The sequence below is a fragment of the Antechinus flavipes genome, chromosome 1 (assembly GCF_016432865.1).
Source record: "Antechinus flavipes isolate AdamAnt ecotype Samford, QLD, Australia chromosome 1, AdamAnt_v2, whole genome shotgun sequence".
Classification (NCBI taxonomy): domain Eukaryota; kingdom Metazoa; phylum Chordata; class Mammalia; order Dasyuromorphia; family Dasyuridae; genus Antechinus; species Antechinus flavipes.
In genome coordinates, this window is record NC_067398.1 from 104,900,220 (window position 1) to 104,920,390 (window position 20,171).

The window sequence follows — 20,171 nt, forward strand, 5'->3', positions numbered from 1 at the left end:
ACAAATAAATATACACAGGCTATTTGACTAGGAAGAACACTTAAAAAATCTAAATGGCAACTAAATGAAAGGCATTAAGGTAATAGAGAACAATAATTAACAGACACTATCTTTGGGGAATATAATAATAATGACTAATATTTATATAGTATTTTAAGTTTGTGAAGGATTTTAATAAACTATTAACGTTACATATATTAATAGCCACCTACCTCCCAGAATTATGAAGATCAAATGGGATAATACATTTAAAATTCTTCATAAACTTTTAAATGCTACATAAATGTTAACTGGTACTATCAATACTACTGCTTCTGTTTATTATAATTATTAGTATTACTAAAACTACAAAACAATTCATCAGAATTACAGTTAGGTCTTACTATTTGATCCTATAAAGTATAACTGTTAAAGAAACCAGTAAATTGGATAAGGGACAGAAAACTGAAGACACAAAAAAAGGTCAGGAATGAGAAATCATTACAATTTCATAATTTTGCTAATTGTTCCTAATATCTGCCCTTAGGAAATGTATTCAAATAAGGGACTCAGATTTTATGAGGAATAGGAACTGGTATAGAGGCAATGAACAGTGGCTGGGCACCAACAAAGGATCTCAAAATGTCAAGGAAATAGAATGAAAGTCACTAAGTACATGGAAGTTAGATATCAAGACAGAATAGTGAAGCCAAAGTTAGGCCAGAAATGAGGAAACTCAGGGAATGCAGATTTCCTGGAAATTAGGAAAGAGTAGTGCAATCAAAAATTTGGGAGGGTATGGATGGCAAGGAAATGGTTCAAATAATAAATATGCAGGAACAAAAACAAGGTAATAATGAATAATGACAAGAAGTATTTCAAGACAAGGCCTACAAGGAGCTATGTTAGGATACCATAGCAGGGGAGTGAATATGGGTGTAATCAATGTAAGTAATTCAAAGAGCAAAAGCTAACTCAATGGGCCAGAGACATGGAGACCTTGGAATTGAGGCAACTCAAATGTGCTTCCTCCCAGAGAGTAACTCATCACCAAGTTCCCAGAGCTTATGTAGCTCAAATCTAGAGTGATGAAATCATAAATGGGTATTCCATGACTGGACTGAGAAATGAGTGTTCAGAAATCAAGGCATTTACACATAGTGTCACAGAGTTTTCTATTGAGAAAACAAATCCACATCAAAACAGATAACAACATGGCTGACTAGTCAGAGTGATAGAAAATGGAGAAGACATACTTTCTATAAGTTCCTTACGCCACATGGAATGTGACCTTTTGATATTTTCATGGTGATGAATCTGTACTAGGCATTTGACAGGGGTGTGAATGTGGGAGCCATACTAGTAGAAAATGTGTGGGTAGTGTGGAAACAAAAGTCCAGAGTTGATAAACTGAAAGCTTAATGAGGATGTTTTCCTTGGCTGAAAAACCAGGATGGAGAAAATTTTGCAAAAGCTAATTTTACAAAATGAATAGGAAATGTATTCTTTAACCTAAGAAATAAATAATTTTAAGCATTTATACTACAGATTTAGATGTTGTCTTCATTCCTCACCCTCACCCCCACTCCCATTAAAATGAGTATATAGATTGATAGAATTCAGAACTGGAAGGTATTTTAAAGATCATTAAGTTATAGGAATAGAGGTACATTCAGCTATAGCTGGAAAATACTTCAGAGGTCATCCCATGAGGAATTTGAGGCCCAGTGAAGTGAAATAATTTGCACAAGGTAGTAAGCATTAGAGGCAGCGTTTAACCCAAATATTCCTACTATAGAGCTAGTTCTCTTTGAATACTACTATATCATGTTCCAAATGGCATTGGAAGTGATCCATTCCAACATCGGGAATAGAGATTTTGGCATTATACAATCATCAGGGATATTAGTAAGCATCCGATGAGCACATGACCTAATGCCATATATTAATAGTAAAATATCCATAGATATAAACTGTAAATATCTGAATTTGATGACCAATTTCATGAATATTTGATCTGCTTATTGCCTGAAAAATCTCCTAGACTCTAAATTGACAATTTGGGTTTATTAATGTGCTTGGGGCAAAAATTTTCATGACAGTGTTTCCAAAACAAACATAAAAAGCATCCTTCAGTGTATCAATTTTAGCAAATTTGTAAGTGTTTAACTGAAATATTTTCCTTCATAAATTCTTATTGGTACTTTTCTTGTTGTCTGCTGAGTGTAATTTGAACTCCTTAAGTTTGGCATTCAAGGCCTCCCCAATGAGATTCTCCCTAACTTTTCAGTCTTATCTTATACTTTCCCTCCCATATGTCCTTTTTCAAATTGGGATTTTCTCCTTTCTAAGAATGTAGCTGACACTCTGCCTTCTCTGTGTTTTTTGCCAATTTTTGGAATGTCTTTCCTAGGACCCTTTCCCTCATCATCTGGTACAATATCTTGTACATTTGAATGTCCAACTGTTTATCTTTTTGTTATTTTCTGCGGCAAAGGGTTAAGTGATTTGCCCAGCGTCACACATTTAGAGTCTGAGGCCAGATTTGAAGTGAAGTCTTTCTGACTTCAGGGCTGGTGCTCTATCCACTATACCACCTACCTGCCCCTGTTCAATTGTTTATTGAATAGAATTGAGATTGTAAAATCCTAGAGGTAAAAATTTTTATAGAAAGGCAGCTAGAGGACCCAGTGAAATCAGGAGAACCTGCTTTCAAATGTGGCCTCAGGCACTTAACAATAGCTGTGTGACTCTAGGCAAGTCATTTACTCCCAGTTGCCATGTCTTACCCCAAAATTGTTATGGATCCCCTAATTAAGTACCCCCTCCCATTTTATAACTAATCACTTCTACATCCAAGTCATTGGAATATTGTACTCTTTCCCTTTACAGCAAGGGCCCCTCTACTCTGTACTTACATGAAGAGCGACTATATTCAGTTCTCATGGGTACATGACCACTTCAAAAGGATCAGAATCCTTTTCTTGAACTTTTTGCTATTTCTACTTCAAACCCTAAATCCTGAGGAAATTCATTTTATGATATATGCCTTATTATCTAGAGTTTTCCAAATTGGACTGTAAAAAGCTACATATACAATAAGTATAAGAAAACTATTTCCTTTATACAAAAAGAAGTGCTTAATGTACATAAGATGCATTCATGAGCCTTGCCAAGGGGGTTAAAAGAGGGTATAAGAACTTAATACTGGTGTTAGATTTTCCTGGGAGTTGAGACTTTAAAAATAACCAGATTTCCAACATTTTGCTACAAATATTGCTTTATTTGATTGAGTTTTATCCCATTCAAACCACTTTCTCCTGTTTCATATTTATCTCATTAGCCATGTAGAGAGTTGAGTTCTTCTCTCTATTGGGAACATCATCTCTAATATAGAATTTCTCTCTCTGAGCTATCAACTCCAAGTAAAAGACCCAAAATTTCATAATCTCTTTAAGTCATAAGATTAGCTTCAAAAATGTTCACATATGATATTCAATCACCTGTCTTTAGGGATGTTCACATATGATTTTCAGTCACCTATCTTCAGGGAAGGAATATAAAGCAGAAGAGGTTGTTAGTCTTTTCCAAGGCATGTTCTTGTGCTTTAGCTTCCATGTTTTCATAACATCAATGTGTTTGGAGTTGGAAAGAGAACAGTCTCTTAACCCACTCCACATAAGAGAATAGCCTTTGTAGTGGAAAAGAAAAAAGAGCAATTAAGAATGAATCTTTCACTTATAAAAATACACTAAAATAGTGACATTTCTTCCCTGGGCACTAATGATGAGACTTGTTGATCATCCCCCAAATTCCTGAATTTTTTAGGGAGAGTCAAAAGTAGAAACACCAACTCTGTGCATGCTTCATGACCATTGTTCTATAAAGATGAGAAAAAATGAGGGGCTAAATGACTTTCTCAACATAATACATCCAGTAAATCACTGATACAGGGCACAAATCAAGGCTCTATAATCCCAAATTCAGAACAGCACTCCTGTAATTCATTATAACAACTGAATTATATTGGGTTTAAATAAATGAACCACTTCAAATGAAAAAGTCCAAATGTAAAGATAAATGAATTGTTGGCAAACTATTGTAAAACAATTATAGATTGGCATTTAAGAACAAAATGTAAAAGAACTGAATATAATAAATGCAAGGATTTAGCAATCATTTGTTCCCTTTGCTCAGATGTTTATAATCATTAAGATTCCATGAGAAACGAGATCTGTGGATAATGAACAGTGACATATATGTGCAAATTAACTGTTTTATTAGCTAAATGCAGCTACTATAATACCTTTTATTTCATATTACAGAACATCCTATTGTAGCTTTATACAGATTCCATTAATATATTAAGTATTGACATTTTGGTCTTAAATTTGGATAATAATTGAAAGAAATGTCACTATTTTAGTGTATTTTTATAAGTGAAAGGCTTTCTTTTTTCCCCCCTTCCCTGTTTATTTGTTTTCCCCCTCCACAAAGGGGTTTTCTTCCTTTTCCCAAACCCCAAATTAACTTTTCAGAAATAGAAAGTTCAAAACTGGGAAGAATTTACAAGTGTAATTCCTAGCAAAGCACAGATAAATTAGTGAAGAACTACATTCATAGTCCATTTACTAGACTGAAAATAAATATTTCTTATACAACAGCACAGACTAGTGGCTATATCTTTGTAGTAAAGGTTTGTCTTTTGAAAAAGCTTTTCAGATTAGTTTTTCTTAACCTACATACTTTGTTTTTATTAAAGAAAAACTCACATTCACCCTTAATAAAATTTTAAAGGATAACTTTTTATTTCATATAAATTTCATGTAATAACTCTGTAAACTTCCAGGCCATTTAAAAATATCATTATGTTATAAAGGTAGGGTCACTTTCAGTCATTCTGACCTATATCTTGCCATTGGACTCAGATGACTTCAGAGAAGAAAGTGAGATTGGTGACTTTGTATAGTCTTCCCTCATTTAAATCCAATTCATTTCCAAACCTTGGTATCAACTCCCTGACGTCATGATTCTTTTCCAGTACAAAGGACAAACAAAACAACCTCTGTGAATAGAAGTAGGAGCTGCCTGACTGGGTATCCAACTAACTGAAACTGGCCAGTTGAGCAACACAACTGTTCGCTTTTCTTCTCTTCCTTTTTTTATTTATTCTTTCCTATTCCTTACCTCTGTTTACATAAGGTATCATACACTGCCAAAATGTTCTGCCCAAATCAACGTAGTTTTTGAGTGCTTGAAACCTCCTATGATATTTTGAGATTTAAGGACTAGGACTATGCTATAAAGCCAAATTACTCTGGCTCTCATTGATTGCTCAACAATAGGTGTCAGGCCAAGCCAGGCTCCATTTGGTCATTGTTTGGGCTGATTGGCTCAGAGGGAATGTAAATAGTAGTGATTTTTTTTTTTTTTCTATTTTGGCCAGAAACCTTTTTGGGTCTTCCTCTCTTAGAATGATTTCCCCCCACTAGGTAGAGGCCATTCTCTGCTTTATTTCCTGCTTAGTCTTAATCATTGATTGGACAATGCCTCAGTCAAACTAAGGCTAGTTAAAGACGTTAATTTAAAAAGGTCAAAGGCTCCCACTGCATCTAGAGCCATTATCAGTTGTCCTGGTCTGTATCTTACCAGTGTATCTGGATAACTCCTGAGGAGAAAGCTTGAGGCTGGTGACCTTGCATAGTCTTCCCTCACTGAAATCTAATTCATTTGCAAGTCATGGCTTCACTTCCCTGATTTTACGGAGAAACAACAGCTAGAACCTAAATATGAAGGCACGGGGGAACTTTAAAAAGCATTAAGAGAGCATGAAAAAACTTTTATTTTGGAACTTTGATTCACAAAGGCTATATAAAAATGTGTTAGGATCTGTGTCAGCATCAGAGATGAAATCATAGGTCATTCTGATTATTAAAGGTATTCCACAGAAACAATGATTTTCTGCTTCAGAAAAGGTGGCCACTAAGTCTGTTTGTTTCCCTTCTAAGAGGTCAATTTTGTTTGTAGTCTGATGGTTCATTTAGCGTAAATATAAAACTGTCCTAAGAAATGTAATTTCACTTTTTAAACTAATTTAAAAATCTAGTAATTCAGATCTTATAGCTAAAGTTGTACATCATTACAAATAATTTTAAGAATAAAAAATTCTTCCCTGAGAGAAAAAAAAAATGTCCTGGCAAAATTAAAAATTTGCAAGTCAAGGAAATCTGTTTCTATCCACCTCTTGACCATCTCTGCCAATAGTAGAACTCATTTAATATGAATAAATAAAATCTAAAATAATTAATTGTTGTTGTTGTTGTTGTTCAGTAGTTCAGTCATGTCTGACTCTTCATGACCCATGGGACATAATATGCTAGGATTTTCTGTCCTCCACTATCTCTTGAAGTCTGTCCAAGTCCATCTTCTTTGTTTCCATAAAACTATCTATCCATCTTATTCTCTGCCATCCCCCCCCACCTTTTTTATATTCAATCTTTGTCAATATCAGGGTCTTTTCTAAAGAGTGCTACCTCATTGTGGGGACAAAGTATTTAAGCTTCATTTTTGATATTTGAAATTTCACCAAATAGCCTGAATTAATTTCTTTAAATATTAATTGTTTTGATCATCTTGCTGTTTGAGACACTCTCAAAAGTCTTCTTTAGCAGTACAATTTGAAAGCATCAATTCTGCAGCACACAAATTTCCCAACCATACATTGCTACTTCTGGAAAAAAAAAAAAAAAAAAAAACAAAAAACAAAGCTTTGGTTATATGGACAAATTGATTTTTTCTGCCTATTGATATGCTGTCCAGATTTGCCATAGCTTTCCTTCCAAGGAACAAGTAAATGTCTTTCAATTTCATGGCTGCAGTTATCATCTGAAATGATTTTTGAGCCCAAGAATATAAAATCCACTTCCATTTCTTCCTCTATTTGCCAGAAAGTAATGGGACCATTTGCCAAGAACTTACTATTTGTTTTTGTTTTTGATGTTAAGCTTCAAGCTGGCTTTCACACTCTCCTCTTTCAATTCCGATTTTCTTGATTTTGGCCTCTTCCTCTGTCTGTCCCCTATACCTAGTGTGTTTTTCCTGCCTTCCAGCTTTCTTGAGTTCCTTAAAGTCCCAACTAAAATTTCACCTTCTACAGAAAGTTTTCCTTGCTCCCTCTTAATTCTAGTGACTTCCCTCTGGTGATTATTTCCAATTTATTCTTTTTATAGCTTTTTAGCACATAATGAGCTCCAATAGAATAAGTACTGTCTTTTATCTTTCTTTTTATGACCAGTACTACACACAATGAATGCCTGACATGTGATAGGTGCTTTAAAAAATGTTTTTTGATTGACTGGCTCAACTCAAAGTAGGTGCACAGTACATATTTATTAGTTTAGTGATGCAATTAGAAGAAAACTAAAGGAACCTTCTCAAAATGTGAGTTTTAGTTTTGATTTCCTATTAATTATATAATGTTGTATAGACTTCTCATCTTATCTTGGTGTCAGTTTTTTTCATACATAAAATGTGGGTACATAACTACATGCTCTTTTAGATGTAATAGGTGCTTAATATATGATGATTGCCTGACTGATATAGATAACTGTTATTAAAAAAAAAATAGAACACTAAGGTACAAACATCTGTGCTAGTAAAGATATAAGGAAAAAAAAAAAACCTGGAATTGGTAGGGAAGAGCTTGAAAAGCATTGGAAATAAGGTGACCTTTAAATTGGGTCTTGAAGAAAGTGTGGGTTAAAATAAGTAAAAAATATGAGGGATGGCAAATGAAAAAAAAAATCATCTCTGCTTCTGCCTCTTTTCATTATCTCCTTTGTCTTTTTTTTTTTTTTTTTTTTTTTTTTGCTTTTGAAAGGTGTTAACGTCAAAGTCTCTTTTTAATGTCTCCTTGATCCCTCCTTCTGTTGAAAGATTGTAAGTTACCCACTGAGACAGAACACATTTTGACATCTGAAAAACATTTATTCTTCTAAGCTGGAAATCAGTATATAAAAATAGAATACTTCTTTCCTTCATTTATGATTCCTTGGTTTTTATAGTAATACTTCAAAATAACTTAAAGATATATTTGAAAAATAGGACAACTTATTTCACTCTTTTAAAACTTTTTTGTATATAGGTATAATTTTTGGTGGTGGATGAGGGAGGATTCTCAAGGCTCCAGAGCTATAAACATTGAGGTATTTTCTTAGCTCCTTATAATTTTATAGAGCTTAAATAATCACCTATCTATGCTTGTGAGTGAGTGATCTGAATTGGAATTTCCTTTTTACTGATAAAGCCTATATCTGTACTATATATTAACTATGTACCTTAATACGTCATGACACTGAAAGAACTTCTTTCTTCCAGCAAATGAAGACAATTGTGTGTTACATGCTTCATAGAGTGGATTTGAAAATAATTACTTGTAACTTTTAAATTATTATAGAAACATGTTTATTATTGTGTTATTCAATTATTTTTTAGTCATATTTGATTCTTTGTGACCTTATTAGGATTTTCTTGGCAAAGATACTGAAAAAGTTAGCCATTTCCTCTTCCAGCTCATTTTACATTTTAGGAAACTGAAGCAAATAAGACTGAATGAATGCCCCAGGATCACACATCTAGTAGGTGTCTGAGTGCAGATTTAAATTTAGGAAGTTGTTTTCCTTCATCACAGCTTGGCATTTGATGACTATGCCACTAACTCCCAGAATCTATTATTATTATGTTTTTATTCTGTTAAACCAAAATTTTATTGGGCAGTCTCACAGTATTCATATAACATAGAAAAATCTCAATATTCTCTAAAGATAGATGTCAAAAACAAATTCAGTGATGCTACATTGAAAAGAACCCCTATTCAGAATATTAGATATTAAAAATCTATTAAATTTGTGCAATGGGGATGACTAATAAACATATAGTTGAAGTTGCTATAAATCAAAATCTATTTCAAATCTTGGAGTTTTTGAAGAAGGAACTTTAGAGATCACATACTCCAGTCCTCTCATTTTATAAATGAGGCTAAAAATATGTAAGCGGTAGAATAATTGATGTTTACCTCCAAATTATGAGCTTAACCAAAGTTTTACGATTGTCCATCCATTGTACTATATTGCTTCCTAGTGGATGGCAGAATTTATTTCATGTGCTGCTTCTTAAATGTCTTTAAGAAGTGAATATATCTCTCCATGTGACTTAACTAGAACTCTTCCTTTGAGAGAGAGAGAGAGAGAGAGAGAGAGAGAGAGAGAGAGAGAGAGAGAGAGAGAGAGAGAGAGAGAGAGAGAGAGAGAGAGAGAGAGAGAGAGAGAGAGAGAGAGAGAGAGAGAGAGAGAGAGAGAGAGAGAGAGAGAGAGAATGAGAATGGTCTTTTCTGGAGAGAGAGAGCAGCTAAAATCATATTGTGTGGGCAGAATAGGCGACACATGGCTCTCCCCAATGTACCACTATCTTTAATAAAAACAAAGAGAAGTTGGAGTATTTTACAGTGACAGAACTATTTTTAAAAGTAGCTCCACCATACCTGAGAGCCTCCTTCATCTCTCCATCAGTGTTCTTTATACAATTATTGATTTCACAGAAGAAGTGGAGAGAGATAGGAATGGAGTAAACTCTAAATTGCATCTGAAGAAATGACCCCTGTGGCACCTGAACAGGTGAAAGAGGGGTTAAGCATGCTTTCTCCTTTTATATGCCTACAGGGCCTTATTTGCTGGTGTTTAAATCTCAGAGAAAAAGCAGACTGAAGCTTAAGTATTTTGCTACCTATGTTGCTACATTCCCAAGGGGGCAATACCCTGTTCTTTACCATTATTCATTGTCAAGCTGCTTCTAAATAGCGATACTTCTGAGAATGATTGTACAGTACAGAAAATACTGTTTTATTTGAGCTATGAAGACATCCCAGAAATCCTAGAATGTATTTCTAAGAAGGATGTGATGTTATCATGAGTGGGTAAGATATTATATTATATTTAGGATCTACATGAGTAGAAATTATTTTTGGGATACACCCACATACCTGAATTTAAATAATGTTTTAGTTGTTGGATTACATCTAAGGTGAATAGAACACTTATGCATAATCCTTCAAAAAGGTGACAGCTTTTTGCATTCTACTATATTGTAAGATTTCTGTAAAACATGTATGTAATGAAGTCATCTCTCTGTCTCTGTCTCTCTGTTTTTCTGTTTATCTCTCTCCCTCTCCCCACCTCCCTTAAAAAAAAAGTCTCACCTAATAGTTGGGAAGAAATTAAGGAATTACTTAGAAGCATTATCTATGCTACCTAAAAGGCTGAGGCATGGGGCAAAATTACTTAGCCAAATTAAGCCTTTCTGATAATTATATATTTAGATTTGGCAGCTGAGTCAACTTGAAAGTATTATCCTATCTCTTAATTTTACATGGAAAAGAAAATGTATGGATAATTTTAAACAGACAACAATTGTATTTGCTTTGGGAAAGTAGATATTTCAGGCAATAGAGAAATATGTGGATCTGGGAGAGATGTACAACAGGCAAATGACCAAGGAACTAAATATCTGGGGGCAAAGATCCAAAAGTTTGGTTATTTTTTTGTCTCTCTTTTCCAGAATTCAGTTCTAGTGAATTTCTCATTATCATATGTACACTATAATTTCATAAGAATTTAAATTAAAAACCCTGAAAGGAAATGGTCACAATCTTTCAAGTTAGTTTTGGTTTTTATGAAATTAAATTTCACATAATCTTAAAAATAAAAAAGGAAAAATATTTTTCTTTATCATCTGTGAGCATAAAGATAGTAGAGTAAATAGCATTTTTAAACTTGTCCACTCTAAGAGGGGATTAATAATATTTTTTTCTCCATCTATGCCATAAGCTTGTTGAAAGGATGAAAAGAAACAATATTTGTAACCCCAAATTATTACTTAGATATTAGAATACATTATTAATAATGATAATTTGAGTAGGTCATGTAATTTTCAAATACTTAAATATCTATTAGAGAAAGTTACAATATATAAAGTGTATTTCTCCAATTTTTTTCAAATGCACTGATAATTCATTTCCTTGAGGAATTTGATCTGAGGACAAAAATGATCAATTGTTATGGGGACACTTATTTAAAAGATTTTAAAATATATTGACAATTTTATTTAAAAATAATTTTAAGGAAAAGGAAAAAAGGAAAGAAAAGGAGAAAATAATCTCAATCATGTTACAGTAAATTCAGGTAGTAAAAAGTAAGTAGTGTAATTGAATAGTTTTTGAATTATTTAATTTGTATATATGTAAAAAGGAGCTGGGAAAATAGCCTCCAATCTGATTAACTATACTTAAAGTACAGGTGTTCAGGATTGAAATTAGGTTTGGACTTAGATTTTTTTGTTTGTTTGTTTGTTTTTTGAAGACTCCCTTTTTAAAAGCCTTTGTCAAGGATGAAACATGCTTGTGAAACTAGTTATAGCCTATGATAATTGATTTGGGATAAAAAAAAATGTGAGATACATGAACAAGTGGACAGAAAACAATTTATGTCATTTGGTTGCTAAGGAACTTGCTCCTGGTTCGTTCCACTGGCCTAGAACAATCCTAGTAGGTAGAAGAGAAAGCTAATGCTTATTTTGGAAAGAGAAGTATTAGGCTTAGAAATGTTAACTTGTACTTGAATGAATGCTACACTAGGTTGTGTGCCAATTAGATAGCTGTGATTATAGACTGAGAATCCGTTGTCAGGATTCTCTAAGTTGTTTTGGCAGATTTATCTCTGCTCCTATGAGTTCCCATTAGAAGATTCAAAAATGTTTGATTCAATTATTTAGTCACTAGATGGAAATTTTATAGGGAGATATATGTAGCATGCCCCCAATTTAATAATATTATTCTGCACTAGAAATACAGAAAGGTTTTTTTTTTTAGACTCATGATGAAACAAGTTATCTCTTAGCGGAAAGATGATACAATATATCTGAATGAAGAATATGCTTTCAAATGTGGAGAAGTGCTGAGTTGTATATAACTATATTAATTTGTTTGATTTAGTTTACGTGGGAGGAAATATAAAGATAAATAATAAAAATAAAAAACAATATAGTTAAAATGTTAAAAGTACATAAAAGAAACCAAAAGTTTCAGAAGGGAAGACATAATGAAAATTCTACACAGAAGTCCATGATTTAATATATATTTTATTTATATACTTACATATATATTAACATATATATATATATATACATGCATATATTGTATACTCATATACACATGTATCTATTTATAAACCTCAGCTGCCACTGCACAAAGCTTATCTACATAGATTGATAGATATTTATGTGTGTCTATATTTCTCTGTGTTTTAAGGTTTGATTATTGCTTTGGATATAATATTTCATTTGAATCTCTTAACTCTGTGAAGTAAGTGCTATTACTAATCTCTTTTAACAGATGAAGAAAGTTAGACTGAGAAAGTTTAAGTGACTTGACAAAGATTATTTATATAATAAATATCTGAGCTAAATATGAACTCAAGTATTCCTAACTCTATATCTAACCCATTCTCTACTATGTAACCTAGCTGTCTATGTTTATTGATTCTTGATAATAAAAATTAACTAAAATAAATTTTACATTAACAATGTAACTCTTAACAGCATACTTTTTTTTTTTTTTTTTTCATTAGTTGGCTCATTGGACACAAAAATCATGCCTGGGCAAGTTGATAGAAATGTGGAATAAAAATATTACTTTCATATCTCATATTAATGTTTGCTGATTACAGTTAGCTCAGCATAAACAGGAATCAATCCAGGAAGCCAAATATCATGATTATCAATTACATTAGTGAAGCATTGTGTTTTAAAGCAGTCTTTTATCTGTGTTATTTGGTTTCCTTGTGATGACATGAAAGAGAATCTGGGAAAAGTATAAGAAAATAGTACATAACCATGTTTTCTCCCTTTGCAACTCAAATACTACAAATCCCTAAGTTCTAATTTTATATGCATGGATACTGTTCTGTTAGTGCTCATAAAACTGTTCAGTTGATTTTTTCCCCCATTCTCTCCATAATTCCACCCTAGCTCAAGGTGTTCTGAATGTATTATTTTATGTGTTAAATGACTAGAAAAGGACATTCTATTTCTTATAAATTCTATAAATTCCAATGGTTTTAATTAATGATTGCCAGAATTATCTAGTCAACATTTTTTAAAAGCATCATGGGATAATAAATTCATAGTAGACTACTCCTTTAAACTCTTCATTGTTATGTACATTTCTAATACAAATATAGATTTAGTTATTTATATATTGTGATCCACAGGGTTTCCCGAGGTGCCTTATTTACTTTTTTTCCTTTAAAAATGCTAACATGAATTTATTTAGTATTTTAAGATTTACAAAATATTTTCCTTTACAATAATCTTGGAAATTCAGTAGGGTATGCTTTATTATTCCCTATTTTAGATGAGATACTGAGACTCAGAATAAATGACTTGCTAATGATCACCTAAATAGTAACTGTTAGATTTATGATCTGAAACTATTTCCCTTTGACTGTTAAACCATATCCCCATACTGCTTTTCTGCCTCTCTGTCTCTCGGTTTCTGTGTCTCTCTTTGTCTCTAACTCTCTGTCTTTTTCTATCTCTCTATTTTTCTGTTTCTGTCTGTCTCTCTGTCTCTATCTCTTGTCTCTTTCTCTTCTGTCTCTTTCTTCTCTTCCTTCCTCCCTTTTCTTCCCCTTCTCTTTCACAGGCGTTTTTGACTTCTTTCTGTGTCATGGACCTTAGTGAAATACATCAACTGCTCAAAATAAAGTTCATGAATCCACTAAAAAATACATAAGATTACCAAAAACAATATTATATTTAAATGAACTATTATCTAACTTTCTTTTTATAATCCATTAAAGATTAATTGATCTTCAAATAAGAAACATTCTCTAAGGCATCTGAAACTTAAAAACTGCAGCATTTGAGGGGACAGTTGGAACCTGGAAAGTAGACTAAAGTTCAAATTCTGCTTCATACATTTATAGCTTTTGTCATTTTGGCCAAGTCAGATAATATCTATAAGCTTAAATGTTAAATGGAGAAGATACTTCACAAGGCTGTTGGAAAGATAAAATGGGATAATGTATGTAAATTTTTTTACATCTCTTAAAAGTGCCATATAAAGGATAGCTATTATTATTTTTATCTTATAGGTAATTAGTTGAAAATAGGGACACCGAGGGTTTTAATTAATGAAGCAATTGTTTAATAAGTTCCTACTAGGTGCAAGTTGCTTCATTAGACACAGTTTATAAAGATGAAAAAATGGCTACCCTTGACCTATGGGAGTCACAAACTACTGGTGTAGATAAGACATGAAAGCAAATTAATATGGTTCCTGACAGAATGTAGCAAATATATAGAAGAAAGTCAAAAAGGATACATTTAAAAAAATTTTTTTTAAAACCATGTAGTATATATTTCTTTTTGCAAACTGACAAAAAAGCCCTACTACAGGATTGTGCTACACAGCATTTTTAGCTACACAAGAGAAAAGTAAACAAATCTTCTGATGCCAATCAGTACATTGTTTCAGAGACTGTTTCAGTTTGATGGATTTACTCCTAACATAACTTGTTTCAATGTTTTTACCCTTCAAGTTACAATGTCTTTCATATCAATTAGTCAAACATGGATTATATATGGCATGAAAAATATGCATTTCACTGAAAAATCTGATATTTTACATATAACTTACTTTCTGCTTCAAAAGAATGAGTTATAGAAATTAACAGGGCAAAGTTTAACCATGGAAAAAGTAAACTGCCAGTCTTTTTCTGGTGTACCATTTAAAATGTTTTTTCAAGAATTTTATCTTTATACCATCATCTTTGGGGAAGGAAGGGGAAGGAAAGAAACCTTCCTTTTCCCTGCCTTTAATAAATACTGTTATTTTCAATGATAATTAATGAATATTCAATTATTTTCAGTTATGGCCTATTCTACATGACCCCATTTGGAGTTTCTTGACAAAGATATTTCTCCAGTTCATTTTACAGAAGAGGAAACTAAGGTAACATGGATAAATGAATTGTCTAGGATCACACAACTAGTGAATGTTTGAGGCCACAAAGATCAGTATTTTTAATTCTAGGTCCAGAATTTTATCCATTGCAACATTCCCACTTTGCTTCCTGACTAGCATTAACAATTGAAAAAACATGCTATGAATAATTGCTGCATGTAAGAATGTACAATTATTATCCCTTATACATCATGGGAGATAGATGGATGTGGCACCCTGCCATCCTGAATATCCATGTAAAGATTTTTAGCCTTCCCCTCATACCAGAGTATTCTTAATATCTTTTTTTTTCTTTTATGGGATGTTTATAGTACCTAATTGCAAAATTTGAGTTAAGTATTTGATCATAGGGTCTATATTCCCATTTAATTTCTTATACTGACCCAAGACCAAGATGGAAAAAGTATGGTGCAGAAGAAATCAGCGTTTATAAAATACAGGGTTCGTAATCCAACCTTTATATCACAAGAAGGGATATTTTGTTATCTGAGTCTTTCTCTGAGTCTTTCATTGGCTTTTCAGTTAGTCTATTTTTCTTTCATAATCTGCCAAGGAGCAGCTAAATGGAACAGGGAATAGAGCACTGGACATAGAATCAGGAAGATTCATCTTCCTGAGTTCAAATCTTGCCTCAGATACTTATTAGCTATGTGGCCCTAGAAATTTAATTCTGGTTGCTTCAGTTCCTCATCTGTAAAACAGGCTAGAGATATAACAAACCACTTCACTATCTTTGCCAACAAAATCCCCTATTGGGTTATGAAAAGTTGGATATGATTCAAGTGACTGAACAACAACAAAAATCTATTATTTTTGTCTATATTATTTTCTGAGTTTTTTTTTGCATTACTATATATTTATTCATGTACTTCACCTATATTTCCCTTAATTTGCATTATTTTCCATTTCTTTTTTTTTTTAAAGCAACATTTAAGTTCTTTTATTTAAAAAAAGACAAGAAATCTGCAGCAACAACACAGTGTCTAAATGTTTCCCAGGCAGTTTGTGTGAAATAACAATAAAGCCAGCATTGAAACACACAGAGAAGACAGTAGACTACTTGTATTTGATAGAATTACTAGAAACACTTCTTCCTGTCACAGGAAAATTTTTATTTTTATTTTTATTTTTTTTATATATAAATTTTATTTTATTTAATAATAACTTCGCATTGACAGAATCCATGCCAGGATAATTTCTACACGACATTATCCCTTGCAATCACTTATGTTTCGTTTTTTTCCCCTCCCTCCCTCTTCCCCCCCCCCCCCCAGGATGGCAAGCAGTCCTATATATGCTAAACATGTTGCAGTATATCCTAGATACAATACATATTTGCAGAACCGAACAGTTCTCTTGTTGCACAGGGAGAATTGGATTCAGAAGGTAAAAATAACTCGGGAAGAAAATCAAAAATGCAAATAGTTCACATTCATTTCCCAGTATTCCTTCTTTGGGTGTAGCTGTTTCTGTCCATCATTTCTCCAATGAAACTCAGTTAAGTCTCTTTGTCAGAGAAATCCACTTCCATCAGAATACATCCTCATACAATATCGTTGTCAAAGTGTATAATGATCTCCTGGTTCTGCTCATCTCACTTAGCATCAGTCCATGTAGGTCTCTCCAAGCCTCTCTGTATTCATCCTGCTGGTCATTCCTTACAGAGCAATAATATTCCATAACATTCATATACCACAATTTACCCAGCCATTCTCCAATTGATGGGCATCCATTCATTTTCCAGTTTCTAGCCACTACAAACAGGGCTGCTACAAACATTTTGGCACATACAGGTCCCCTTCCCTTTTTTAGTATCTCTTTGGGGTATAAGCCCAATAGAAACACTGCTGGATCAAAGGGTATGCACAGTTTGATAACTTTTTGGGCATAATTCCAGATCGCTCTCCAGAATGGCTGGATTCGTTCACAACTCCACCAACAATGCATCAGTGTCCCCGTTTTCCCGCATCCCCTCCAACATTCATCATTATTTTTTCCTGTCATCTTAGCCAATCTGACAGGTGTGTAGTGATATCTCAGAGTTGTCTTAATTTGCATTTCTCTGATCAATAGTGATTTGGAACACTCTTTCATGTGAGTGGTAATAGTTTCAATTTCTTCATCTGAAAATTGTCTGTTCATATCCTTTGACCATTTATCAATTGGAGAATGGCTTGATTTTTTATAAATTTGAGTCAGTTCTCTATATATTTTGGAAATGAGGCCTTTATCAGAATCTTTAATTGTAAAGATGTTTTCCCAGTTTGTTACTTCCCTACTATATTTTCCATTTCTTAACACATAATATTACATCATGTTCATGTGAGGATAGTCTTTTTCAGCTCTCCCCCAGTTGTTGAGTACTCAGTTCCTAGTTCTTTGGTTCTACAAAGATTGCTGATATGACTATTTGGGTACACATTAGCCTTTTCTTATTTTTTGCTTATAAGCTCCACTTTAGGATCACTCTGTCAAAAAATAAAGACTTTTTAGTTACTTTTTTTATAAGATTCCAAATTGATTTGTAAAAGAGCTGGATCAATTCATAGCTCTATCCAAAATATGTCTGTTTTCCTACCATTACATTGATTCTGACATTGAATCTTCCATTTTAGGAACAGGGGAGGCACTTTGCCAGTTTGCATGACATAAGGTAAATTTATTTAAAATTTTATTTCCCCTTATTTTTTATCATTTGTAATGTTTTTCTTTTGAACATCAGTCTTTTTTTTTTTTTGACAATTTAAATATTAGTACTGACTTCTAAAAATTTAGAGTGCCAAGATTCAAAATTAGGTACTTTAGATTAAAAAATGCTGTATTATGTTAATTACCTCATATTCCTTCATGTGCCCCACCTCCATGCTTGTGATCTTCCAGAATTCAGCTTTAAAATCTTATGATAAGTATAATAGCTTGAATACCTACACCAATAATATTCTATAAAAATTTAAGAGGCATATGGTTCCCTGTGGAGCTAAGTTAGTAGTGGAACTAAAATTAGTAATGAGTCTCCATGACATGTGGTTTATGATTCATTATTTTATTAAATATAAAATGAAAATATAAAATCCATATTTAATATAATATTAATGTAATTTATGATATAGTCCACAAATCACTTAAGTAAATATGGACATATCCCAGGCTGCTATTTGACATCTAAATGGTTAGTTCATATTTCATACTAGACTATCATCCCCTGAGTGATGGTTGAATGTTGATAAAAGACTGTTGCTCAATAAGAAAATGGGCTTGTCCCTGTTTATCTAATATTATCAGTCAGAAAGATCAGTGAATTAAGCAAGATAGGCAGCACTTTGGCAAGAATCTTGTTGTCAACAGGCTACCATTTGAGTGTCTTGGATGTCAAAGAGGAAGTGATGCAAATAGGCTCTGGAAAGAGAGGATGTCATTAATATATGCACACTGTCAGCTCTAATAAGCTCTGAGTCTTGTAAGGGGCATCAGTAAATAGGCTAGTGTTTCTGAAACGCCTAATGCTGTTTATGTATGGAATATATTCAGTGTGAGTAAGAGTGGGTGTGCTACCAGCTGCCAATGCTGAATGGCATTCTAAGATGCTTATTTTAGATTTCGAAGACAAGAAGAATCTAAAATGGTCATTGGTGAAGCATAAAAATATTCAGCCCTAGAATTGTTTAGAACAAATGTATTTTTTTTCCCTGCCCAAGTGAACAAAAACTAAACAAGGATACTGACTTTCCATATCTGAGGAAATAAAGAAAAGGAGAGTCATTGTCACTAGTCATAGACATACTGAGTTGATTTTTAATTTATTTACTTTTCTCACAAATCTTTACAGACAATGTAAAATATTAATATAAATATGGTAATTAACACTCTCTAAATACATGATATGGACTTTAGAGGAACTTAGGAACTCCTTTTGTTAATCCTATTCCTTCCTATGACTTTCTCTGGAATCACTGAATCTCAGAATGGGAAAAGAATTCAGAGGTAATCTTTTCCAATTTGTACCTGAATAGGAAGCATTTCTACTCATACCATCCAGTCTTTGCCTGCAGAATAACAAAATATTTCAGGTGAGTTTAATGCAGCAGTTTGGCTTCCTGTGATCCTACAGTTTTCTTCTCTAACAAAATAATCCTACTATTTTTTTTACCTCCTTTGCTTTAAGTGAAACAACATGAGAAAATGAAAGACCTGCCCAAACACTCCAAGAGGCAGGAAATTTTTCCATGTTTATTTCAGTCTGGCTGGACTTGAGTGATAACTTTAAATCATATCACTGGTACTTCCCCAGTGAAAAGTGATAGTCTGCCAGTTCTTCTGACCTCATGAATATCAGAACTCTCTTAATTGACCCACTCTGATATTCCCCCTCTTTTTTTTTTCACCCAAATGATATTTTATTGCAGATTAAATTAATAAATATTTTAATACAATAACTAAAATAGAAAGATAGCATGATATTGTGGACAAAAAGCTATTCTTAGAGTGGAGAAGGTAGACATTTACTGTGCCTCTAACACATAATGGCTATTGTGACTCTGGAACCTCCCAGCACTCAAAGTAACTCTCTAAACTTAAGTTGTAGAAAATGTGCCAATGAAATAACTATTCAAATTAAAAAAATAAAATAATTATGAAAATGCTGATGAAATACAAAGATTGACCATTAGAAAGAAAGGATTTTGACACTGCAAGGGTCTTATTGCAGTTTTTTTCTGTGTCTGTTGTTGGGTATCCACACTGCTAAGTTGCAAAGAAAGAACTTCCCCATTTTAGAGAGAAATAGTTTATAGGATCACAAGATTTAGATAAGTAAATGGCATCAACAATCATTTCATTTACGCATCATAGTTTATATCTTGGCCTTGGTGAAAAGATACTCTGTCGTTTACTCATTACCAAGGTAAAAAAATAAATAGGACAAAGTAAAATGTTTAAATTTATTGACTACAATAAGCATTATAACTTTATTCATATATTTAAAATCTATTAATGTTCTTTATTTTGTATATGTTTAATATGTATATAATATGTATATATATATTATATGATAATGCATGCATGTGTCTGTGTATACAATTCTTGTTGTTATTCAATTACTTTTCAGTTCTCTGTCTCT

At 32.8% G+C, this 20,171-nt stretch overlaps 1 protein-coding gene across 18 annotated transcripts in view; it reads left to right on the plus strand.

Moving 5' to 3' along the window:
• PTPRD (protein tyrosine phosphatase receptor type D) overlaps positions 1-20,171 on the plus strand; it is a 2,844,105-nt gene that overhangs the window by 713,709 nt on the left and 2,110,225 nt on the right. The window contains exon 3 of one of the 18 annotated variants that reach the window (XM_051987402.1): positions 17,671-17,708. The exons of the other annotated variants lie outside the window; for them this stretch is intronic. The gene's annotated coding sequence lies outside the window, so the exon portion shown is untranslated. The remainder of the gene's footprint in view (positions 1-17,670; positions 17,709-20,171) is intronic. 18 annotated transcript variants of the gene reach the window in all.